This window comes from Nomascus leucogenys, chromosome 3, assembly GCF_006542625.1.
Source record: "Nomascus leucogenys isolate Asia chromosome 3, Asia_NLE_v1, whole genome shotgun sequence".
Taxonomy (NCBI): Eukaryota; Metazoa; Chordata; class Mammalia; order Primates; family Hylobatidae; genus Nomascus; species Nomascus leucogenys.
The window spans coordinates 44,752,782-44,776,403 of NC_044383.1; the positions used below are offsets into that span (position 1 = coordinate 44,752,782).

Here is a 23,622-nt window from a genome sequence, read left to right on the forward strand (position 1 = left end):
CAGAAAACAATCAGCCAATTCATTTTCCAGGTAGATTCCAATAACATTTTATGCCTTTGAATGGAGAAGCTCTCATGGTGCAAATGGTAAACAAAAAGAGCCTACTGCTCAGCGACATTAACTTGTATTAAAAATAAAGATATGCATATGTAGCTACATAATGCCCACTATAATCCAGTGGCAGAGTATATTTTTGAAGTACAATGTGGCACCCATCCTGAAAACACATAATTTCCAATGGAAACAAGGTCGGGATAAAAACAAAACACGGTGGCTTAATTTCTGTGTAAAACAACCGTCAAAACCTACTCTCAAAAAAATTGACACGAACAATCAAACATTCAGGTATAATTTATCTGCTGGAACAAATCTACGTTATTGACCTTGACAGGGCCTTAAATCATGAGACCACAAACCAGCATCCCAGTGATATCTATTATGTCTTCGGAAATAGCTTAAAATCCAGGACTTCATGTTATTGTCAGTAATGAGCAAGATGTTTGGAAAGCAGTGTGCTCACTGGGGCTTACTTTGAAAGCTGTCTTTTTCACTTACTACCGAACACTGATTTCCAGGAAGCAAGCCACCCCACCCCACTTCCAAGGCACTTGATTTTTTTTTTTTTCAAACCTCTAGATTGGTTCCGTTTCCTGAATTACTTATTCCTTATATAAATTTTCTTTTAAACTTCAGCAATTATGGCACCTTAGGCTCTGGGAGTATCAGCATTGTGGGTTGTTTTAGAGAAAGTTCTGAAAAAATATGTTTTGGAGACATTCCATTTCTTTGTGCATCTCACTGGGGGCTTTCGGTGAAGGCTTTAAGTTATATCAGGTGAGGGGCAATGTCTTAGTCGCTCATAAACGGCATAAAAGTAACATCATCTCGAAAGGCATGGCACCTGCTCGGCCGGGGTAAAGGTCCGTTTTTCTAACCCTCGCCCCTCCCTCCTCCACACCGCGCCGCTAGAGACAGTACAGTGGTCTCTCCCAAGGTCGACATCATCTCCAAGGCTGCAACCCAGGGCTGAACCAGAAAAACAGGCGCACCCACGTATAGGTCACGGCCAGAGTCCCGCCCTGCCACCAGTAGCCAAGGCTTCCTGCCTCCCTATCAAGGTGAAACTAACCCCGAGGGCCCAGCGGAGGGGCGCATGCAGGCGGCGCCGATGGAGGCGGCCGATCGCATGACTGGCAGGAAGGAAGCGACCAGCCGCCAAAGTGCCTTTTTTCCTCCCTCAGAGCCAGCCCGGGACCGGACGCTGCCAGCGGAAGGGCCGGCGCGCGCCAGGCCACGAGGCAGACGCACCCGCCGTGCGCACTTCCCCGTCCGCTGCGCGCTCTCACTCACGCGCGCGCGCCGCTACTCACTAGCAACCCTCGGTGTCCGCAGCCCGTGTGGGACGGCGACTGCGACGGCTGCCCCCGTGCCTGCCGTGTGGCCTTGGCATCCGTCCGGCTGCTGCAACCCGGGCCGCGGTGGGTTTTGTTGGAAGGCGTGCAGCGGCGTGATACCGGCACCCGGCAACAAGGCGTCCGCTCGTTTGCCTCGGCCGTGCCTCCTCCCCCTTCTCCTCTGCCGACCGATGGAGCTTTCTTTGCTGGTTCCACTCGCGCGGGCTCCGTGCTTCGTTCTCCTCCTCCTCGCTGTCGGACACCCCAGCGCAGGGGACGAAGAGCGTCCTCGCAAACCCACGCGCAGGCCGGCCGACCCCGAACCTGCAGCAACCGTCCTTGCTGCCGCTGCTGCAGGAAAATAAATTGTCACTGCGATGGTCCCGGCCTCCCCTGCCCCGGCCCCTGGGTGCCGCCTCCGCCTCTGCCTCCGCCCCCTCCTCTGTGGCGGCGGCGGCGGCGGCTTCCCGCATTCTGCAGAAAAAGCTCGCAGGTGGAAGGAAGCAGGGCCCCCGTGGATGGCCTAGAGCGAGAGTGAAGCGGTTGGGTGCGACTTTCGCATCTGAAACCCTGCACGTCTTCTCCCCAGACCGGAACCACCTAAACTCCCTTTTGCTCCACCATCAATTTCACCGAGATAGACAGGAGTGGTGCCTTTTAAGACTGCACAGTACACAAGCATTGATGCAGCTGGCCGTTAAACTGTCACTGGAGTCTGGGGAAGGATAGGGTTTTGGTGAAAATCCCACTTATACCTCATATTAGGAATTCCTTTTTGATACTTATCCACAACTGGCTACGCCCACTATTAAGCACCTTAGCTCTTCCCCCTACCCCCAATTTGTGTGTACTTGGAAAATACGAAGTATTAGAGTATCTCCTGGATGTTATGTTACTATCACATGCGGTGTTCTTACTACAGTTCTGGCACTGTGTCAGGCAGTCGGTACACAAAATCTTATTCCATCTGCCACAACCCTGTATATAAAAGGAACTCATTTTTTGTTTTCGTTTTTGTTTTTTCCATGAACGAGAGACAGAGAAGTAAAATAATTTATCCCAGGTTACTCACCTAGAAAGTAGTAGAAGCTACAATTTAAACTCTGATCCAACACTGAAAGCTGTTTCTATTGGCCTGACAGGTTCTATTAATTGATAAACATTTTATGAAGACTGCTGCTGCTGGATGAAATAGAGTCGCTTTTCTTGAGCTTGGTCGGGAGCTTACTTCCAAGTGAGAGAAATGGCTGCAGAGTGGGGTGGGGAAACACTGGCTTTTCTTAGTTAGCCTTTCCTCTGGAAACCAAAATTCTAGCCCTGGCTCAGCCACCAACTGAGTTATTTGGTCTCAGGCATTTCACCTTCTTAAGCCTCATCTCCCTGGATTCTTTTTTTTTTTTTTTTTTTTTTAAATGAAGAGTTTGATTGTTGGAGGCAGCCTGCAGCCTTGATTTTTAAGAAGCAACAGTGTTGTTTTTCTTAGTTTGAAGTTGGTTCCAAATGTTGAAGTTAGGAAATTTCACAGAAATTCAGACTTTTCACGTTTTCTGTAAAATTGTAACATCAGACATTTGGTCCATGGCAAGTTCTAGCAACCATCAGCGGAAGCTGAATAGCAGGTGTCCCCTTTAGACTGTGAAGACACTCTTCAGTTTTCCACAGTCCTCACCACTCCCATACACCCCCACCTCACTGACATTTGAGAATATGGTAGGCATTTGAGTTTGCAGTATTGGACCAGATAATCTCATGACCTACTGGACAATTTAAAATTCACTGATAATTAAGAAGGTTAGCCAGATTACTAAAAAGCATTATGAAACAAAAAATTCCACATACGTATTTAGAGTGGTCATTGATCATGGTCTTGCTATCTAGCATCCAAATTCTCATAAAAGCCAAACTGGCCCAATACCCATCGTCCCCTGCTCCCCGGCGGCTGGAGTACCATTTTGTGACCCAACATCAGCCTCAGAGACTCCTGTACAGTTATTTGAATCTGGATTATGTGTTTCAAGAAGAAACATTTTAGAAATGTCTCCATTATCTGTGAAGTGGGTTTTGTGTTCAAGGACAGTAGTGCCAGAGGTAACACTGTGGCAATGCCAGTGGTGTCCTAAGTGAGCTGTTTGAATGGTGTGATGACCCACCTGTTCTAATTTCAGCTGCTAAGCTTCCCTTCCTGTGTAAGGAGCCTGATTTGCCAAACTTCCTGTCTCTTTGGTATGCTACTTAATGACTTTCCAATATATTTCTCTTCTGATTCAGTTAGCCAGAAATGATTTCAGTGTTGCGCCCAAGAACTCTGATATAGCAACTTTAGGTGTGATTTAAGTTATTTCCCTTTTATTAACTGAGTTAATGAAGAGCAAGCACCAGTGTATTTATACAACTTTTATCTTAGAGAATTTTTAAGTGACCTATAGTTTTACTTGCATTTTTAAAGATTCAATCTCAATAGTAATTTAAAATCCAGATTTCTTTTTGCTCCAGAACCTTTATTTCCCTTATTTTTAAGAAAATTTTACCCTACTAAACTTTGAATGAAGATTTCAAATCTATATGCAAATGCACATAAGCACTATTATTTTGCAGATGAGAAAATGAGGACTCAAGTTACAGAGTACATGAAGGCAGAGCAGTGAGGAAATCCTGGGCTATTTTCTGATATGGTAGAACAGGGTTTCGGACCTCCTGAATTCAGCAAGGGTATAATTTGCAAGTAATTACTCCCTTGAAAATCAGAGTTGACCACACTTGTAGTGAAATTCATTCCTGATGGTGCCTACTGGGTTCCACTCCAGTACTGGAAGCTGGACTGGAGACAGTGACCATGTTCCTTCACGAATCCTCAGTAGTGTGCACAGGGGAAGCCTGCTTTCTGAGGGAGCTGAGCTTTCTGTGCTTGTATCTAGATCTTCACAGTGGCACGACATAACTTCTCAGAGAGCAGCATGCCACCATTCAGTGATTTTAGGGAGGAAATCAAGTGTCACTGTATTGTCTGCTGAAGTGTGGTGCCTGCTTCTTAGGGAAGCCAATAACTCACCGGAAACAGGTCTTCATACCCACAGGTGGATTGAAACTAGGGTTTACTCAGCCAACAGGGACTGGCCGAGCACCTGGAAGGTCTAACAGGTGACCATCCTGTTGTTTTATGGCAACATGTGGGATTTCCTGTCCCTTACATTTTTAAAGGGATGTGTCAGAGCAGAACATTCATAGTGTAAGTGGTGACCTGGACAACGATGTGCAGTTTTCCATACATCTCATGGAATCTGGCCACAAAGACAAGCGCATCTTTCCCTTTTTTCCTCACTTTGGCCAGCAGTTCCTCTGAGAACTCATGTCTTTCAACGAATCTTGATACATTTCCTTCTGCAACGCCCTTTAATATCTCTGTCACAGTTGCTAACATATTTGACTGGATATGGATGATTGTGTTTAAATTAGTAAACTTTATGCTTTCTGGATTCATGATGTGAGAAAAAAATGGACATAGCTTTTGCCACCTGGTTCTGATGTCACAGGAAACAGGATGCCCTCCTGGAGAGAACTCCTTTGATTAAGGCTTCTTTTCTTCATGTAGTACAGACTTCGAAAGATTCAGAGCTATTCAGTTTGTAGCCAATTGCAAAATCAAGAACATAGGTATCCTGGTGAACTTTATATCTGAGTTTTTCATCTCTGTCAATATTTCCAAAGCACTTACATATTTGCTTTTGATAAATAACATAACCATCAAAATAGTAAATTGTGTGGAGTCTGAGAACCCTTGTAAATACTCATCTTTCATGAGCTCCATTGCAGATTCCTCAAGATTCGAGTCGTAACACAGTCTTATGAAAAGTGGTCCAAACTTAAATTCCGCCAAAGTGACATTTTTGTTTTCTGTATGGTACTTGCAAGTGACGTTTTTAGCCAGTTCCACATGGTCCCAGGACTCACGCAAATGAAGTAGGGTTCTTAACTTCCCCTTCAAGATGAGCTTGTTCTAGTTCAATTTCTCTTCCAAGTTTCTAAAATAGATTTCTTTGGTGCCAGGAAGATTATATGCAACAGCCACCTTCTTATGCTGAAATTCTTTTAATTTCACAATATTATCTGTAAGTAGATATCTTTTTGCTCCAAGAGGACTGTGGCAGCAAGTGGAGCCGGAGCCTCTCATCCCGGGATACACTGAAATCTGCAGCGCTGGCAGAAGAGCTCATCTGGAGGACCAAAATGCCACAGCCATACTGTCTCAGATTATACCAACTCCAGACTTTTTTAAAAGATAGGATTTTTTTTCTCTTACCAGTAATATTAACAAATGGTGCTTATCAATAAACATTTCTTCATTACTGGTGAAAGTCCAATGAAATCAGCCCTCTTATCTGGTGGTGTGATTTTGCTACAGTGCTGGAAAGGAATTCGTCAGTGTGTCAAGGAACATTCTAAAATGTACTCTTCCCATCGCCCACAGTAATTCCACTTCTAAGAAGCAATTTATGCTAAGGAAATCTGAAATAAAGAATAAGATTCCTCCACTGAGATATTTATCACCAACTTTGGGTATTAAATTATGTTTACGAAGGACTTTTAATGACATTGAAACTGCTTCTGATACAATGTTAAGCAAACGACACAAAATTGCATGCATACATATCTCAAGTAGGTAAATCTTAAATAGATAAGAATGTAGGAGCAAATCCAGGAGAAATTATTTAAATGGCCTCTTAGAGATTGGTTATGGGCAATTATGGTTGACTTCTTTACACTTTACTATAATTTTAATTTTTTCTGTAAAGGACATGCTTTCCTTTTATTTTGGAAGAAAAAACATTTAATCATTAAAAAATAAATAGGCTTGGCGTGATGGCTTCTGACTGTAATCCTAGCCCTTTGGGTGGCTGAGGTGGGTGGATCACATGAGCCCAGGAATTCAAGACCAGCCTCTACTAAAAATACAAAAAATTAGCCAGGTATGGTGGTGCACACCTGTAGTCCCAGCTACTCAGGAGGCAGACATGGGGGAATCACCTGAGCCTGGGAGGTTGAGGCTGCCATGAGCTGTGATATTGCCACTGGGCTCCAGCCTGGGCAGAAGAATAAGACCCTGTCTCCAAAAATAAAAAATTGAAAAAAAAAGAAAACAGATTTGGCAGCCAGATAAATATGAGGTGGAATCTGCCACAGTACCTCATTCGTGATGGGTACAATATAAATATTTGAGAAAAGGACAAAGATAAGAATAAAGAAGAGAGGAAGGAAGGAAAGGCACATTATTTCAAAAAGAAGAGTGATGAATTGAGTGATTGTGACTCCCCTGTCATTTGCTTAGTTTATGCCATACATGGAAATAGGCCATTGCATTCTAAATTTCTTCATTAACTAATGCTGCATTTGAGTATTTCCCAACTGATGACAAGTGACAAGACATTAATGCCTTTCTCACTGAATGGGGAATATGGAGCCAGCACTCAGATTTTTTTCTGTTCCACAACATCAGAGCTAGATCTGTTCTGAGAAGCTGCCATAGCCTCAAAGTGTTGGTATTCAAGACAAAGAGGACCTTTCCTGCCTCTGACTGGTCTTAATATGGAGGTCTGTCACTCTATCTTTAAGGTACCCCAAAGGCCACGAGCTTGGAGTAATCTCTCATCTCCCCATCTGGCAACACCCTACTAGGATCTTATTTCTTGGAACTGGTGATACAAAAAGAGAATATTTAGTGTTGAATTTACTGTAATCAGGGGATTAAAACTATTTTCATATACTGTACTGGAATCGTTTGGTGTTATGCACACAAAGTGGTGGTTCTCATTGGCTGTTCTTGCTGACACAAGATAGGCTGGAGTCCTTGTTCTTTGTTTTAAATTTAGAATTTCCTGGCTCTGGATTATCTCTAAAGACAAAGCATCCAGGGAAAGAAAAGAACTAGGACTCAAATGATTCTGTTGGAAAAAAATATCCTTCTCAGAGATTATTATGCACTTAAAAGTATGTACCTCAGAAATTGTTATATTATTGAAAACACATGTTTTTAAAATTCTGGCTTTTTTATTGTTTATACCAGTAGTTCTCAAAATATGGCTCAGGGATCCCTGACAGCCTGTAAGATCAAAACTATTAAAAAAAAAAAAACACAGACACATTATTTGGCTTTTTCACTGTCATTCTCATGGATTTGCAGTGGAGTGTGTCAGCTACACGTATGATATCACCACAGCTAGAATGCAAATGTAGATAGGAGAATCCAGTCATCTCTTAAGCCAGACTCAAAAGATATTTGTAAAAATAGAAAGCAATGACAGTTTTCTCACTAATTTTTGTTTCGTTTTGGGAAATAAATTGTAATAAAAATGTGAATATTTATTTAGTTTAACATGTCATTAATTTACTATTTTTAAATAAATTAATAAAATATGTTTAAAGTTTTTGCTTTATTTTTCAATGCAGTAAACATGGGTAGATATAACCCACAAAAACAAAAGCTCTCTGGAATCCTCAATCATTTTTAAAGATAGTTTTTAAAAACATAAAGAAACCTTTAGGCCAAAACGTTTGAGAAACACTGGTCTATGCTATTAAGGAGTAATAAATTCTAAATAACCTATTATTTATTTGAGGAATTATAACTATGGTAATTTAGCCCGTGTCATTAAATGCAGGAAGCAACTGCTCCAAAACTGGAAATGGCAGGCACGGTTGATTTTTTCCACTCATGTGGTTTATTTTGGTGCTTTCTTCCTGTTACTTTAAACTAAGACAATTTTGTATCCATTATGTCCCCATATCCAGATACTGAATGAGGTTTGGGAAATACATGGAATCTTTTCCTCTGCTGCCACTTACAAATTATCCTGGACCTAACCTACCTGAGCTTATTTTGTCCCATTTGAAAACGGGGAATAATGGCTCTCAAGGTAGTTATGAAGGAAGTGAAAAAGCATTCTGAAAAATTATGTGTTTTGCAGATATTAATATAAGGCTTACTACTAGTAAACATTTCAATATACAGGCAGACATTTGATGAAAAATGTAAATTCTCTTTTCCGATGGTATTATTTAACCCCTTCGATTTAGGTACATAAGGAAGGCATTGGTAAAAGTGGACCAAATATTAATAGTGTTTGGGATGTTAGGTTTTTTAAAAATACCTTTTTTTTGCAGGCTGGTGTACAAATGTAAAATATATGTTTACAAGGGCAGAAAGGTGGAAGGAGACCTGGCAGGAGGTCATAGAACGGCATCTGATCCCCACAATCAAAATATATAAATATACTCTGTAAAAATTGCATCTCCCCTGGGGCTGCTCCAGTGCAACAGAAATCCTTCCATCATAGACTTTTGCTGTTATTTAACAGCTATGCAGTAGGTTTGAGCAGCTTCCTTTTTAAAAGAAAAGTGGTATATATACAAGATGACACTGTATCGGTATTTAAATTTTCTTTGGTCAGGAAAAAAAAAAATCTGTTTAAAGAAAAATGTGACCACTGGATATTTTGCTGCAGTAAATAATGCTATCTTAAAATGCAACTCTTAAATTTATCTATGGTTATATCAACAAAGACATGACCTTTCCAAGGACAAATATTAAAAATTGCAAATCCCTAAGTACATATTTGGGCATGTGCTTCTGGGCTTAACACTCAGGCTCATAATGCTGTAACACTATGTCTTAGTCTGTTCAGGCTGCAATGACAAAATGTCACAGACTGGTTGGTTTAAACACCAGAAATCTGTTTCTCACAGTTCTGGAGACAGAGAAGTCCAAGGTCAAGGTACCTGCTGATTCAGTCCTGGTGAAGGTCCTATTCCTGGCTTGCAGATTGCTGCCTTCTAGCTATGCCCTCATAAGGCTGAGAGCGAGATCTCTGTAAGGTCGGCGGTCCTATCAGATTGGTGCCTACCTGTGTGACTTCATTTAACCTTAATTACCTCCTAAAAACCCTTTCTCCAAATATAGTCACATTGGGGACTAGAACTTTCACTTATGAATTTTGGGAGGTTACCTGTTATTTGCCATTTGAAAGTAAGTACAAAATAGACCTTGGATGAAGCCCCATAGTTTCATACCAGTCTCTGAGGAACTACAGCATTACAAAGGAGTTGTAATCATGGATTGGTCATTTTATACATTAGTTTATTCAATTTTTCTGATTAAATGTCAAACTTTGTCGTCGTAATTCACTCTGTGATAATATATTATTTATATTTTCAGAGGCTTGAGTGAACACAAAGAAATGCATGCCCCTCTCCAAAAAGAGAAGGAGAATTTCTAATAAGTTGTTGATATTGTCTTTCTCTGACTTAATAATTTTATTTTAATCAGAGAAACCACTATCATTCTTTGAGGTGGAAAACAGGGTGCCCCCTGAGCAAGAAGAACCTTCGAGTTTTAGTATCAGAAGGTATCAGAAATATCATTTAGTCCAATTTCCTTACTTTATAAAAGAGGAAACAGATCTTGAAAGTGCCAATAACTTATCCAAGTCATTGAAGACGGTACTACATCTAGCTATCTGTTCCATTCTGATCAGGAAACATGATTAGCTTGCTACTACCTAGGTTTCTTAAAGATGGATTAAAGATTTAAACATAAGACCTAAAACCATAAAAACCCTAAAAGAAAACCTAGGCAATACCATTCAGGACATAGGCATGGGCAAGGACTTCATGACTAAAACACCAAAGGCAATGGCAAGAAAAGCCAAAATTGACAAATGGGATCTAATTAAACTAAAGAGAGAGCTTCTGCACAGCAAAAGAAACTATCATCAGAGTGAACAGACAACCTACAGAATGGGAGAAAATTTTTGCAATCTATCCATCTGACAAAGGGCTAATATCCAGAATCTACAAAGAACTTAAACAAATTTACAAGAAAAAAAAACCCCATCAAAAAGTGGGCAAAGGATATGAACAGACACTTTTCAAAAGAAGACATTTATGCGGCCAACAAACACGTGAAAAACACTTCATCATCACTTGTCATTCAAGAAATTCAAATCAAAACCACAATGAAATACCATCTCACGCCAGTTAGAATGGTGATTATTAAAAAGTCTGGAAACAATAGATGCTGGAAACAATAGATGCTGGAGAAATAGGAACGCTTTTACACTGTTGGTGGTAGTGTAAATTAATTCAACCATTGTGGATGACAGTGTGGCAATTCTTCAGGGATCTAGAACTAGAAATACCATTTGACCTGGCAATCTAATTACTGGGTATATATCCAAAGGATTACAAATCATTCTACTCTAAAGACACATGTACACGTATGCTCATTGCAGCACTATTCACAATAGCAAAGGCATGGAACCAACCCAAATGCACATCAATGATAGACTGGATAAAGAAAATGTAGCACATATACAGCATGGAATACTATGCAGCCATAAGAAATGAGTTCATGTCCTTTGCAGGGACATAGATGAAGCTGGAAACCATCATTCTTAGCAAACTAACACAGGAACAGAAAACCAAACACCGCGTGTTCTCACTCGTAAGTGGGAGGTGAACCATGAGAACATATGGGCACAGGGAGGGGAACATCGTACACGGGGGCGTGACAGGGGGAGGGGAGCAAGGGGAGAGATTAAATTAGGATAAATACCTAATGTAGATGACAGGTTGATGGGTGCAGCAAACCACCATGGCACGTGTATATCTATGTAACAAACTTGCACCTTCTGCGCATGTATCCCAGAACTTAAGTATATAAAAATAAAATTCGATAGGCACCTGTGTTCAACCAACCAGCCATTATTCGCCCCAAGACAGTTGAATTTTAGGTCATCAGGTGTGATCTTTAGAAAATTAAGGTTGAATCGATGACCCTTTACACTCTTTTGATCCAAAATGTTCCTCTGTACTTGGATTATTGGAACCATGAGCACAAGCCACTTTGGCAGAAAGTGAAGCTATTTACTCCAATGGTTAAGAGAAAAAGCTCTGGAACCAGACAGACCTGGGAAGCTTAGTTTGCCACTTTGCAGTTGTGTGGCCTTTGAGCCAGTAAATTAATTTCTGTTTCCTCATCTATACAACAGGGAGAATAATCCTAATTTAAAGAGAGTTTGTAAATATTCGTGAGCTGGTCTACTAAAGTGCTTAGCCTGTGTGGATACCCAATAAATTATCATCATCATGGTTAGTAGTAACAGACAATTCTCAATTAGGAAGTAGTAGTTAAGGCTGAAACAGATGAAGAGACATCCCTGAGCTATCCTGTAAGTTCATTAATTCACACACACAGCAATAGGAAGTTGTGTGTGGTGGGGGAAGCAAACTCTGTCTTTGATCAAGGTTCCTAGCATGTAGTAAACAGTCAGTATTAAATATCAGTGTTAGCATTATTTATAATATTATTGAGCTTCTCTCTACCATATCTTTCAAGGGCATCGATCATCCTGACCCAGTAGTCCATTTTCCAGTGAAAATTCCTGTCTTCTTTTCCCTTCTTGGGGCGTTGTATAGTTTCACAGCACATTAGCCACTGTGTTGGTCTGGAAATAACCAGCCCAGTCTTCATTTACATCAGTAAAGACACATAAAATCTAACTTTACATTTGCTCATAGCCATATACACTGTATGCCTACCATTCCATTCAAGTCTAAGGAAGCCCAATTCAAAATTACTATTAGGAAAAAATTAACAACAGACTATTCATATGAAAGTAAAAAATAAATTTGAAAACAATTTAATGTCATACAATTATTTTATAAAACTTAAGTTTTTTGTGATAGTTAATATTGAGTGTCAACTTGATTGGGTTGAAAGGTTATATGGATCCTGGGTGTGTCTGTGAGGGTATTGCCAAAGGAGATTAACATTTGAGTCAGTGGGCTGGGGAAGGCAGACCCATCCTTAATTGGGTGGGCACCATCTAATCAGCCTCCAGCGAATATAAAGTAGGCAGAAAAATGTGGAGAGACCAGATGGGCCTAGCCTGCTAGCCTACATCTTTCTCCCGTGCTATGCTTTCTGCCCTCAAACATCGGACTCCAAGTTCTTCAGTTTTGGGACTCGGACTGGCTCTCCTTTCTCCTCTGCTTGCAGACATCCTGTTGTGGGACCTGGTGATCGTGTAAGTCAATACTTCGTAAACTCCCATATACATATACGTATGTGTGTGTGTGTATATATCTCCTATTAATTCTGTCCCTCTAAGAGAACCCTAATACACTTTTCTCACCACTTAGGGGAAAGAGGGAGAATCTTTAGAATCATTGGGACTTAAATAACAAAAAGTGACATGCAGCTTAGTGGTAAAACAATCAAGATGTAAATGAAATATGCATTTTAAATCAAAGCATATGAAAATATACACAGAAAGAAATAAAATGATTGGAAAAAATGCACATAGATATTGATAGTGAATTTTCCCTGAATGAGTTTTTAGAATCATGTTTCTTTATTTTCCAATTAAAAAAATAAGCAAGTGTTACTTTTTTGCTTTGATTAAAATCTAGCAAATGTTATGTTTAAAAAAAAATAAGAGTACAAACAAGAATTTGTAGCATGTGGAATTCCCTCCTCCTGTTTAAATTGAGCAGTAAACCAGAAGACGATCCATAAGGCCCCTTCTGACTCTAACAGCCTATAATTCTTTAAGAGAGAGTGCAATGTGACATTTAATTAATGTAAACCATAGAAATGGGAACATAATCAAAGCAGCTTATCTTAGAAGGAAGATGATATAATATGTACGATTCACTTTGGAAAATTGCTAGAAAAATATTATTTTGTTTTACTATAAGGACGAGGCAGAACACTTTTAGATCAGAAAGTCTATATTGTGAACTTTTTGAGAAGCAATCCTTCAGGTATAACACTTTATTTTATAATCTCAGCATTGAAGTGTACATTAATTAAGAAATATTAAAACTTAGATCATTACCCAACTAATATAAATGTACTTGTATAAATCAAGGAACAAAAATTGTATCTCACAAGAACTGAGAAACACTATTCTAGGAAGCATTGTTGCAGAGTAAGCAACCAACAAGCAGTTACTCTCATCAGTGGTCCTCATGAAGAAGTGTTTTTTCATATAGATTAAGATAAAATCTCTAAGATTCTAGAAACTTGCAGGTCAGGGATTTAACACTTTCAGAAATTGTATTGTTTGAAGATTTTACCGCAGGTCCAGGCCTTCTGGATGATATAAATACCCAGTTCCTTTTTCTTTAAGACTGAACCTAGGATAGATCTTACACCTGGCTTTAGTAAATGGGAAGGCAGATGATTTACCCAATGTCTAAGAGGCTAAATGAATCAACCAAAATAAAGGACAAGAAATGGGTGTGTATAGACATTTTCTAGGGAGAAGCAACCACTTCTTTAGTGTTTTAGACAGGATTAATAGTTGTGAATGAAAGAAACCAAGCAGAAAATATTGGCTAGAGCTCACAGACTCCAGATGGGTCCAAGAATCAGGTTTGAAGACAATGCAGCCAGGGCCAATAATGAAAATTATGCGGCAGAACTGGTCTGGTGGATATACCACTGGCACCATTGTCAGGTTGAGTCACTAATCAGTGAGCTAACACTGGTTATTGAAACCTGTCTTAGGAGACAATTCTTCACTGGTGTCTTGCATTTCTTCACATCTTGCAAGCAGAAGCAGAAGCACTGGTTTGCCTTTGTTCCAGATTAACTTTTCAAGTATGTTCATGTAGCAAAAGCCTTGGAAGATATAGTATTTTCCTCCAGAGCAAAGGGCAGACATGCTTACTGCCCATTATAAGGGATTCAGGTTCCTCTTTTGTAACACAGCCATTGTTTGTTCAGGCATCTATGTGAGCCCATCCATATCATCTCTAAAAGAATGCAGGTCAGGGGGAACAGGGTACATGCTGACGTTCATGTGGCTTGATGTGCCTTAAGTAGTAGAGACTTTTGTCTATGACCCGTGTGTTTCATGTCTTCTACCAGCATTCCTTAAAATGGCAGATTAACCTGGTAGCCAGTGAGTAGTGTAAAATCTCAAAACCTTCACAGTTTTTGCATCTTTCTGCTAGAATTGTTGCCATTACTTCGTTTAAAGATTAGAGGGAGACACTAGAATGGAAATGGCAGAATATCAACTTCTTCTCTTCTGAGTTTCTAATGCCATGCTCAGATGGCAGATGCTTCTAATTGTTTTACAATGTTGGACCCCAGGTCATATGTCTAAGGTGAAAGGAATCTGAGAAGTCTATTTTTTTTTTTTTTTACAACTTCCATGGTAGGAAATTCTCCAAACATAGCTTGCTTGGGACCACAGCCAAAATCATAGACAAACGTCTACTGTTAGTAGTCATTCTATATTTTTTAAATTGATACATAATTGGAACTTGACTCTGTCAAAGGCTCATTCCAACAACAATAACAAAAATAGGTCTATAACATCCCTCAGGGAAAGGCCTTAAAGTCCATGGCTCTTAGCAGAGTTGTTTGTGTCACTTGGCAAAAATACACCAGATGGCACTCTAAGTTGTAATTCTACTTCTGTTTTCTTCTAACTAAATTGAATGAAGTATTTTCATCCCCCATAGCCTATTAATGGGAGGGCAAGTCAGTGCACATCGGAGTCCAGGAAACGTAGGAAAAGTAGAGGGATACATCCCAGTTTTTCCTACCATGCTTCTTAAATAAGATTGTTTCCAGTGGTGCCATGGGTGATTCAGAGCTTGAATGAAGCATGTGCTAAGGGTGTCCAAGCCCTTACATAACCGTAAGTGGGACCGAGCCACTACTACCTGGGACAGCAAGAAGATGGAAAGACTGAGGATGGTGAGTTAGTGGGAGTGGTAAAGCAGCACTCAGGGGAGAGGGTCCTAGAAAATCACAGTTCTTGGGAACTAATTTTAATCCCATTTGTCCTGCTCGATCTGTGTGTGTGTAGGTGTATTTTAAATCTAAGAGCAACATACATATAGAAACATGTACAGATCATAAAGCCAATTGATTATCCTACAGTGAATGTGCCTATAAAATCACAATCCAAATCAAGAAATAGAACATTGCCAACACCCCAGAAACTCCCGAAAAGCTGTTTTCCAACTACCATCCCTTTTCATTCCTCAAAAGTAACCACTACTCTGATTTTAACATCATGCATTAGTTTGCCTCTTCTAAAATTTATCAAAATGGAATTATATCTTCTTTTGTGTCTGGCTTATTTGGTCAATATTATATTTGTACAATTTATCTATGCTTTGCAGGTAATAATAATTTTTAAAATTTTATTGCTGTGTAGTATTTTATTAGTGTACAAATTTTATTTATCTGTTCCACAATTGATGGAATTGGGGTTAAGCTAACATTTGTCTATTGCAAATAATGCTACTTAAACATTTTTGTGTGTCTTGATGCAGGCATGTTTATATTTTGATTAGGTAGATTCTAGGAAAATTTCTTGGTCATAGGATGTTCACGTGTAGAAATTTAGTACATACTTCCAAACAATCCAGAGTTTTGTAGCAACTTATACTGCTATCTGCACTGAAGTTAAATGTGGAAAACCAGCATGCTTCACACAAAGTAGATACTCAATATATATTTATTGACAGAATTAATACATAAAAGTAAGTAATTTGTTCTACAAGTGGACTCAACTCTGAGTTCAGACCATGTGCTTTTAATTTCTACACTGTACTGTTGAAGAGAAGTGTTCCATTCAGTTTTTACACTAATTGATGAGGCTCCACCAAGATTAAGATACATAAAGAGCTATTGAGACAACAGATGAATGGAGATTGGAAGGAGAGGAGATCCATTAAAAGGAGAATCAAAATGTTTTTCTGGGCTCTCTGAATCGCTGATGTACTGATGCAAATACATTAGTGGCAGTTATTTCAACCAAGCATGTTGGACCTAGCATTTAATATCCTGACTACACCATATGGGTAATCCAGCTGTGGGTCCAAGCAATTGAATTAAGAGCTGAAAGAAACATTCAAGGTCAATGAGTTACCTCATCTAAGGCTGGTCCCTTGTTCATCCCAGGTTTAGCCTCTTCTTGAGTCCACAGAACTCATATTAAGTGCACTTAATCAGGTTGGCTTCTCCCTTTGTTTCCAGGGTAAGTTGTATCTGTTAAGAAACTTTGAATATATGTACCACAGTCATATCCCTACTTTCTCCTATTCTGATTATATGGGAAATATTTGGAGGACAGGGAAAGATAATGGCCACTCATCATTTGGTAGCCTAACCTGGGTTTCTTTTTGTGGTGGCTGGATTTCAAAAGAAGGTAGAAAAGAAATTGGCAGACCTCTTAAGACTTAGGTGCAGAACTGGCATACCATCCCTTCTGGTACATCCTAGTGATCAAAGCAAGTCCCAAGGCTAGCCCATATTGACAGCAAGAGCAGCCTGCAGGCACAGGTATGGGAGAAATTGTTGGTGGCCATCTTTGCAGACAATTTCCTACACTCTTCATATTCTTGACACTTCAAATCATTAGTTCATCTAATTTTGATGACTGTTATTTCACTGTTCTGCAAATTTGATTTTTTTTTTTTAAAGACAAAATCTTGCTATGTTGCCTAGGCTAATCTTGAACTCCAGGGTTCAAGCAATCCTCATGCATCAGCTTCCCAAGTAGCTTGGATTACAAGCATAAACCACTGTGCCCAGCTTATTCTTCCACTTTTCAGATGAAGAAACTGATGTTCAGAAATCTGTAGGTCAAATAAATGCCCAAAGTCATCAATCTTGTAATGATAAAGCCAGGGAAGGGATCTCCTTCTCTCTTTTTTTTTTTTCCCGAAGAAGATGGTGTTCTTTTTAGTTACCTACAGCATTTTTCGTTTCTGCGGTATTGGTTAGGATACAATTTGAGTGTAAATTTAAACAACTTTGAGTTCAAGGGCCAGATGAGAAAAGTGAAGCCTAAGTAGGTTTAAATTCATACAGGGATCAGAGCAGGAGCTTGAACCAAGGTCCTATATTGGTCTTAGACATCCAAAGCCCCAGAGAAGCACCTGCCACTCCAGCTCACCCAAATAACTCAGCATCTGTGGCCATGCCTGCAGGGCTCCCCATTATCACATCTGAGTGTTACGACCTGCTGAGTGTTGAGCCCCTTGGGTGTGCTTGGCCATCCAGGAGGCAAAGGTGAACTAATGATTGTTTCCACCTGTTCTGTGTGATCAGGAGCCATGGGGGAGAGGAGCCCTGAGGTGAAGGACTGGGAAAATGTACAGAAAATCTCACATCAGCTCCTAGCTAATTCAGCCTTCTTGTTGGAACACTTGTAAAGGATTCTGCCTCATGCTGTTTGCCTCTGGGCTAGTGTCAGAGGGATTTTGCTCTGAGAGGGAAAGACTAAGAATTGTGAATTTGCCCACCATGACATTTATATAGTGTTAATAACACCAGTGTTGTAATGCAACCGGACAATAGCTGGTTAAGTTGTATTTTATAATAGAAAGGTCAGGGAGTGCAAGATCACAGTTAGCAATATGAGTGTCAATGGTTCAATGGTTCTTAGAGGCCAAAGCGAGTCAAGGTCTGGAAGCCAAGAAACCATTATGATAGCAGAAAGTCTACATGCATTTAAGGAATAAAGCACATTCAAATGAAATAAAGTACAGTTCCTAGGGGGAACAGGAGTGTATAATAGTATGGAGGAGGACTTTAGAGGCAAACATCTGAGTTTGAGTCTGAGATGATGTCTGTTCATCTTGAGCAGATAATTTTACCTCTCAGAGTCTTAATTTCCTTATCAGTAAAAAGGGAATAATAATAGTGTCAGTCTTCTAGGGCTACTGTAAAAGAGCATTAAAGGGTGCCATGTGGATAAGGTTCGTGAGCTACGTCCAGTGAACAGGAATCACTCAATGAATACTAGCCATTATTACTATTTTTTACAAACATTATTCCAAAAAGCCATTATTTTTCATTATTGTCTAAAGAGACTATCATGATGACTGAATAGACAATATGTGTTAAGCACATGGCAGAGGGCTCAGCATATGCTGAGTGCTAAATAAATGAGGACTGTTATTATCAGTATCAAGTAAATGCTAGGTAGTCACTAAAAACGATATTGAAGCCTATTTTATAACATGGAAGGATGTCATTATGTACTTTTAAAAGGCAAGTGTAGATTGTAAAACGTGCACAAAGTCTCATTTTTTGTAAGTACATAAATTGTGTACATATCCATATGAAGGAGATTAGGTTATATACCCAAAGAGATGTCATATACTTTAATGTTAAAGTAATAGATACTGAAGCTAAATCTCCTGGCTTTGAATCCTTGTATTGTCATTTATTAGCTGTGTGACCCTAGACAAATTACTCAATGTCTCTGTGCCTCAGCTTTCTTATCTGTTAAAAGGGGATGATAATAGTACCTACCTCACAGGATTGTTGACCCTGTTAAATGTGTTAGTACACGTAAAGGGGTTAGACTATTTTCTGGTACAACAAATACTATCTATATGTTTGAAGATGCTATGTGTGTGTGTATTATATGTATGTGGCAGAATTCTTGGAATTTTTTTTCTTTTCTATTTTCCAAATTTCAAAGTTTTTATTTTAAAGACTAGAAAATCAATTGGGATCAGTTGAAGCAGTATTTCTCAATCTTTTTTCATTGTCCTTCCCCAAGGCATCTTTGTAGACTTTTTCTTTTAAATTGTCCTTCCTCCATAAATTTTATTACCATATATATATACTGTATATCCATTTATGTACTTGAAGGGAACCAGAATATGCCATTCCAAAACATGATACATTGGTAAAAAGATAATTTTAACTTGAAGACATTTGTGATTGAGCAAATTTAGAAAAGGGGAAAAAGAAAAAGCAACTCTGAAGCTTCCCTTTTCTGAAAAAAGGAGCAACTTCTGGGAAACAAGATTGTCACAAATCCGTTTCAGAGCATATCTACTCCCAGAAGAGGGAGAGAAAGAAAATAAAACCTACCCCAAATCTCTTCTCCAGGAGGGTTTCATGAAAGACCATTTTGTCCTGTGTAGGAGATGAAAGGAGATGAAAGACAATTTTGTCCTGTGTAGACATTTTCACAAACTTTCTTATTGCCTGTTTTTTCTCCTGCAAATGCATTTATTTTTCCAAAAAGTCATTTGTTTCCCGTAAGTGCCTTTATTCCTTTACTTATTAAAATGGTATATAAGTCCCAAATTCTAACCAGCCCTTTGAGTTACTCATCACCAAGCTCTCCCACATGTACGCATGTTGCATGAATGAATGAACATTGTAATTTTCTCCTGTTAATCTGTCTTTTGTTAGTCTGATTCACGGGCCCTGGTGACTAAACATAAAGAAGGTAGAAGAAAGTTTTTTTCCCCCTCCCCTACATATTATATTTCTACCTGTGCTATGTTTATAAGGATAATAGGCTTTTTTCCCCTCAAGAAGAAATTTCATTTCCTGGGAAAACAATATTACTCTCATTGAGAATGTATGAGTTAAAATACAAAAAACAACCCATATTAATGATCAAGGAAGAAAGCTACAGTGTCTAGGAAGTTTAGTAGGTCAAAATCCTGGTAGTAGCAATTCAGATACACAAAAAAACCTGTTGATATTTCATGGGTTAATTTACCACAAGGGCTGTTTTGAGTTTCATGCCTGGAATAGAAATGAGCAGGCAGCTCTGGCCCCAAAAATGCCCATCAAAAGATGAGTGCGGCTGTTGAAAGAGTAAGATTAGGAACATTATTCATTATACACCTTCATTAATTTTATGTAAAGAATTCTCGGAATCTCAAACCCAAACACATTTAAATATAAGTGCAAAAGTGCACCTGAAGCCAGATAAAATGTGAAATTTCCCATTGTGCTATTTCCTTTCTAGGCTTTTGTGTTGGAAAGATCAAAAATTATCTTTTTTCTAAGTGGCCCCGTACCCCTAACTTTTGAATCACTTATTGGAATGCTTATTCAAATGCAGGTTCCCACGTCCTCACCTAGAGATTCTGATTCATTACTTCTCATGTTGGGGGGGAGGGTGGTATTTACATTTTACTAATTCCCCAAGTAATTATTATTTTTTTTCTGAGACGAGTCTTGCTCTGTCACCTAGGCTGCAGTGCAGTGGCTGGATCTCTACTCACCAAAACCTCCACCTCCTGGGTTCAAGCAATTTTCCTGCCTCAGCCTCCCAAGTAGCTGGGATTACAGGCGTGTGCCACCACGCCTGGCTAATTTTTGTAGTTTTAGTAGAGATGGAGTTTCACCATGTTGGCCAGGCTGGTCTCGAACTCCTGACCTCGTGATCAGCCTACCTCAGCCTCCCAAAGTGCTGGGATTACAGGCGTGAGCCACCGTGTGTGGCCAAGTTATTCTTAGGCACATTACACAATGATGATGAGGATGATACTAATGACAATGATAGAGAAAATACATAGAGAGATTACTGTGTGCCAGACACCAATAATTCTTGCTCATCTCAAGGAAAAGGGAATCCTAGGAAACTGGTTCAATACTGAATTTCTTCAAAGCTTTGGAAAGGCTCAAGACACTTATAATTTGATTTAAAAAATAAAGATATATGATGTCTCTTATACACTAAATGTCAGCCAAATTTCTCTCTGTCACAGTTTTATTAGTCTTTTTAAATACTGCGTCATACACCTGGCTCAAAACATAATTGTGGGGGTAAGAAATATAAAGTAGAGGAGGAGAAAAGAGGCTAAGAACATGGAAAATAATCTTCTATATAGTAGTATGCTAAGTGCCTTATAAAATGGTTGGCCATGAATGAAGTTTTAGTCTTACAGTTTTTAAGTCTTTTAGATGCTCAATTCTCAGTCCTTTCAAAGCGATTTTAAAGTCAACAGAATAGAATGTTTTCTTTCAGGTTGGTGAATGGGTTCTGTTCACTTGTTTTGGTGGATTTGTGAGTGATAGAGGAAAAGAAAGAATGTTTTGATTTGATAATGAGGTACATGATAGTATTTCTTTGGATAGCTGCCTTATTTCATGATAAAAGGTTGGTTGTAAAAGGTCTGAGTATTACCAAGAAGTAGTGGGGAAGTAAGTCGGATTTTAGAGAGGAAGGATAGGCATCTGGCCAACCTAAAGGCAGACTGCCATGACCTTAACAACAACTTAATTTAAAAAGAGAAGCAAACCTTCTCTCCCCAACACAGTCCAAATAACCCTTTATTATATATAAAAAAGGACAAAACAAACAGACAAAACCTTGTGAAAATGTGAGACTACATTTCATAGACTCAGAGTGGAATGTGATGCATGAACACTAAGGACCTGCCAGGGAGTTGAGATACAACATCTCTTTTTCAACCTGAAAAGGCACATGGAATACGAAAAAAAATGTAGTGCAAAGTTTAAAGTAGGCAGCACTCTTCATCTTAGGTCAGAGTAGTAGACTTACACCGTAAAAAGTATAGCTTGTCTCATACTGTGAAACTGGTTTCACTACACAATTCCTGAGTCACTGGAGGAGTAATGGACAGTTTGCAGAAGCAGGTGACTATTTCTGGAAACAGTCATCGAGCACAACAGGATTTCTCAGTAAGGATTTATCAGTAATAGAGTTATTTCTTATTCTATTTTTACCAAGAAATGTAAACTCCCTTGTCTTAGATATATTAAGTTATCTCAAATACTAAGAAACACAAATCACAACATTTCAATGACTATGGAACCTTGATCATGGCATGTACTCTGTGTGTTTTCATTAAAGCAAATGATAATAACTAATGCTGCAAGTACATGGTAGAGGATGACAAAGAAATAGAACACAGCATGAAATTAAGTGTTGCATAAGTGGTAAACAATTAAGTGACTTATTTTTAATTTAAACTTATAATGCCAATATTTTTATTTTAAGGACTGGCTGATACTATTTCCTCCCCCATTAGAATAAGTTTCTTAGTTACTAGAAAATTAAAAATTGATTCCAAATTTTACAAGATTTTTTGAGTCTTGGGAGAGTTAAAGTGAATTAAATTAGAGACCAGGCCTGAAGAATCCCTGAGCACACAAAGTCAGTCAGGCCTCATAAGTGACCTTAACCTTGCTTGATTTGCAAACATAAGCAAAACTTATTTGGGCTTTTTCTTTTAAATCTCTATATTAAAGAAAAAAGAAACTTAAAGTTAGCTAATCAGAAGTCACCAGCTAATTAGCATATGGCTAGGGAGTTTTCAGAAGAATAAACCAAATAAGGCAACTGCATTACTATAATCAATCAAATATTTTCTTTGCTTTACTTCCATGTTCATCTTTGTTCCCCTTGCATTTCCTCCAAAGAGCTCCCAAACCACTTCTGGTTTGGTGCTGCCTAATAACATGAATTGTTATTTGTTCAAATCAACTCTTTAGAGTTTTATTGTGTCTCAGTTTACCTGTTAAAAGGAATAAAGACCCTATGTTAGTGCAAAGCAATAATTACTATTGCAATTTGGCCTCTGACTCCTGTACTTAAAGTTAACACTCAAAATCAAAAAGCCTCCACAAGTAAGAGAAAAATAGAAAAAGATAGTAGGGTTCCAATGCTTAAAACTCAGAAACATAAACATCCTGATTAGCAAATGTATTTATTTAATTAAATAGTAACTGTCAACATTAAAAGGCATACAATAAAAAATGTCCTTGAGTGAGTTAAAGAAGAAATAACTTTGTACAACCAAGGACTTTACAAAGTTGTAGAGGGAAAAAATAACTTTAATAAGGTTTCCCAACTCTTTGATTTCTTACATTGAGGATTATTAATCTAATGCTAATGACCCTCAAAAATCTTAATCTCTAGTGTAACCCTTACTCTAAAACTCCAAAATCATATAACAAGCTTTCTATTGGCATCTCCACTTAGTGTGCTAGAAATATGTTCCTTAAATAAAATTTGTGCATACCTGAGCTAATCATCTCTTCCCAGCCTTTCCCTAATCTTGCTCTTCCAGAGTTTTCTGTGACAGATAAAAATCTACCAAATTTCCAAAGCCAGATACATGCATATTATCCTTGTTCTGCCATTTCCCATGTATCTTATATCAGATGGATAATTCCTGTTATTTCTAGCTTCTAAACATCTCCATAGTACTATGTCAGTCCAACTTAAGTAAAGAAAACAACCTAGTTATTTAAACACAAAAATTGAATGCCTGGAATTGGTTAAGTAGGTATTGGAAGACTAGAAAGTAAAAAGAGAATATTAAGGTAACACAGAGATAGAATTGCAGGAGCAGCTACCACCCCTTGGACTGAGGGAACAGAGTGAGGTTGGAGTTGTTAGAACTTAGGAGAGAA

General features: G+C 38.9%; 1 protein-coding gene and 1 pseudogene across 4 annotated transcripts in view; both read right to left on the reverse strand.

Moving 5' to 3' along the window:
- STAMBPL1 (STAM binding protein like 1) overlaps positions 1–2,152 on the reverse strand; it is a 96,847-nt gene extending 94,695 nt beyond the window's left edge. The window contains exon 1 of one of the 4 annotated variants that reach the window (XR_004029304.1): positions 1,371–1,768. The gene's annotated coding sequence lies outside the window, so the exon portion shown is untranslated. Of the gene's footprint in view, positions 1–1,370 lie in introns of all 4 variants that reach the window. The other 3 variants (XM_030809290.1, XM_030809293.1, XM_030809291.1) reach the window with 3 other exon arrangements.
- Positions 2,153–4,486: 2,334 nt separating this feature from the next.
- LOC100585081 lies at positions 4,487–5,727 on the reverse strand (annotated as a pseudogene).
- Positions 5,728–23,622: the final 17,895 nt, after the last annotated feature.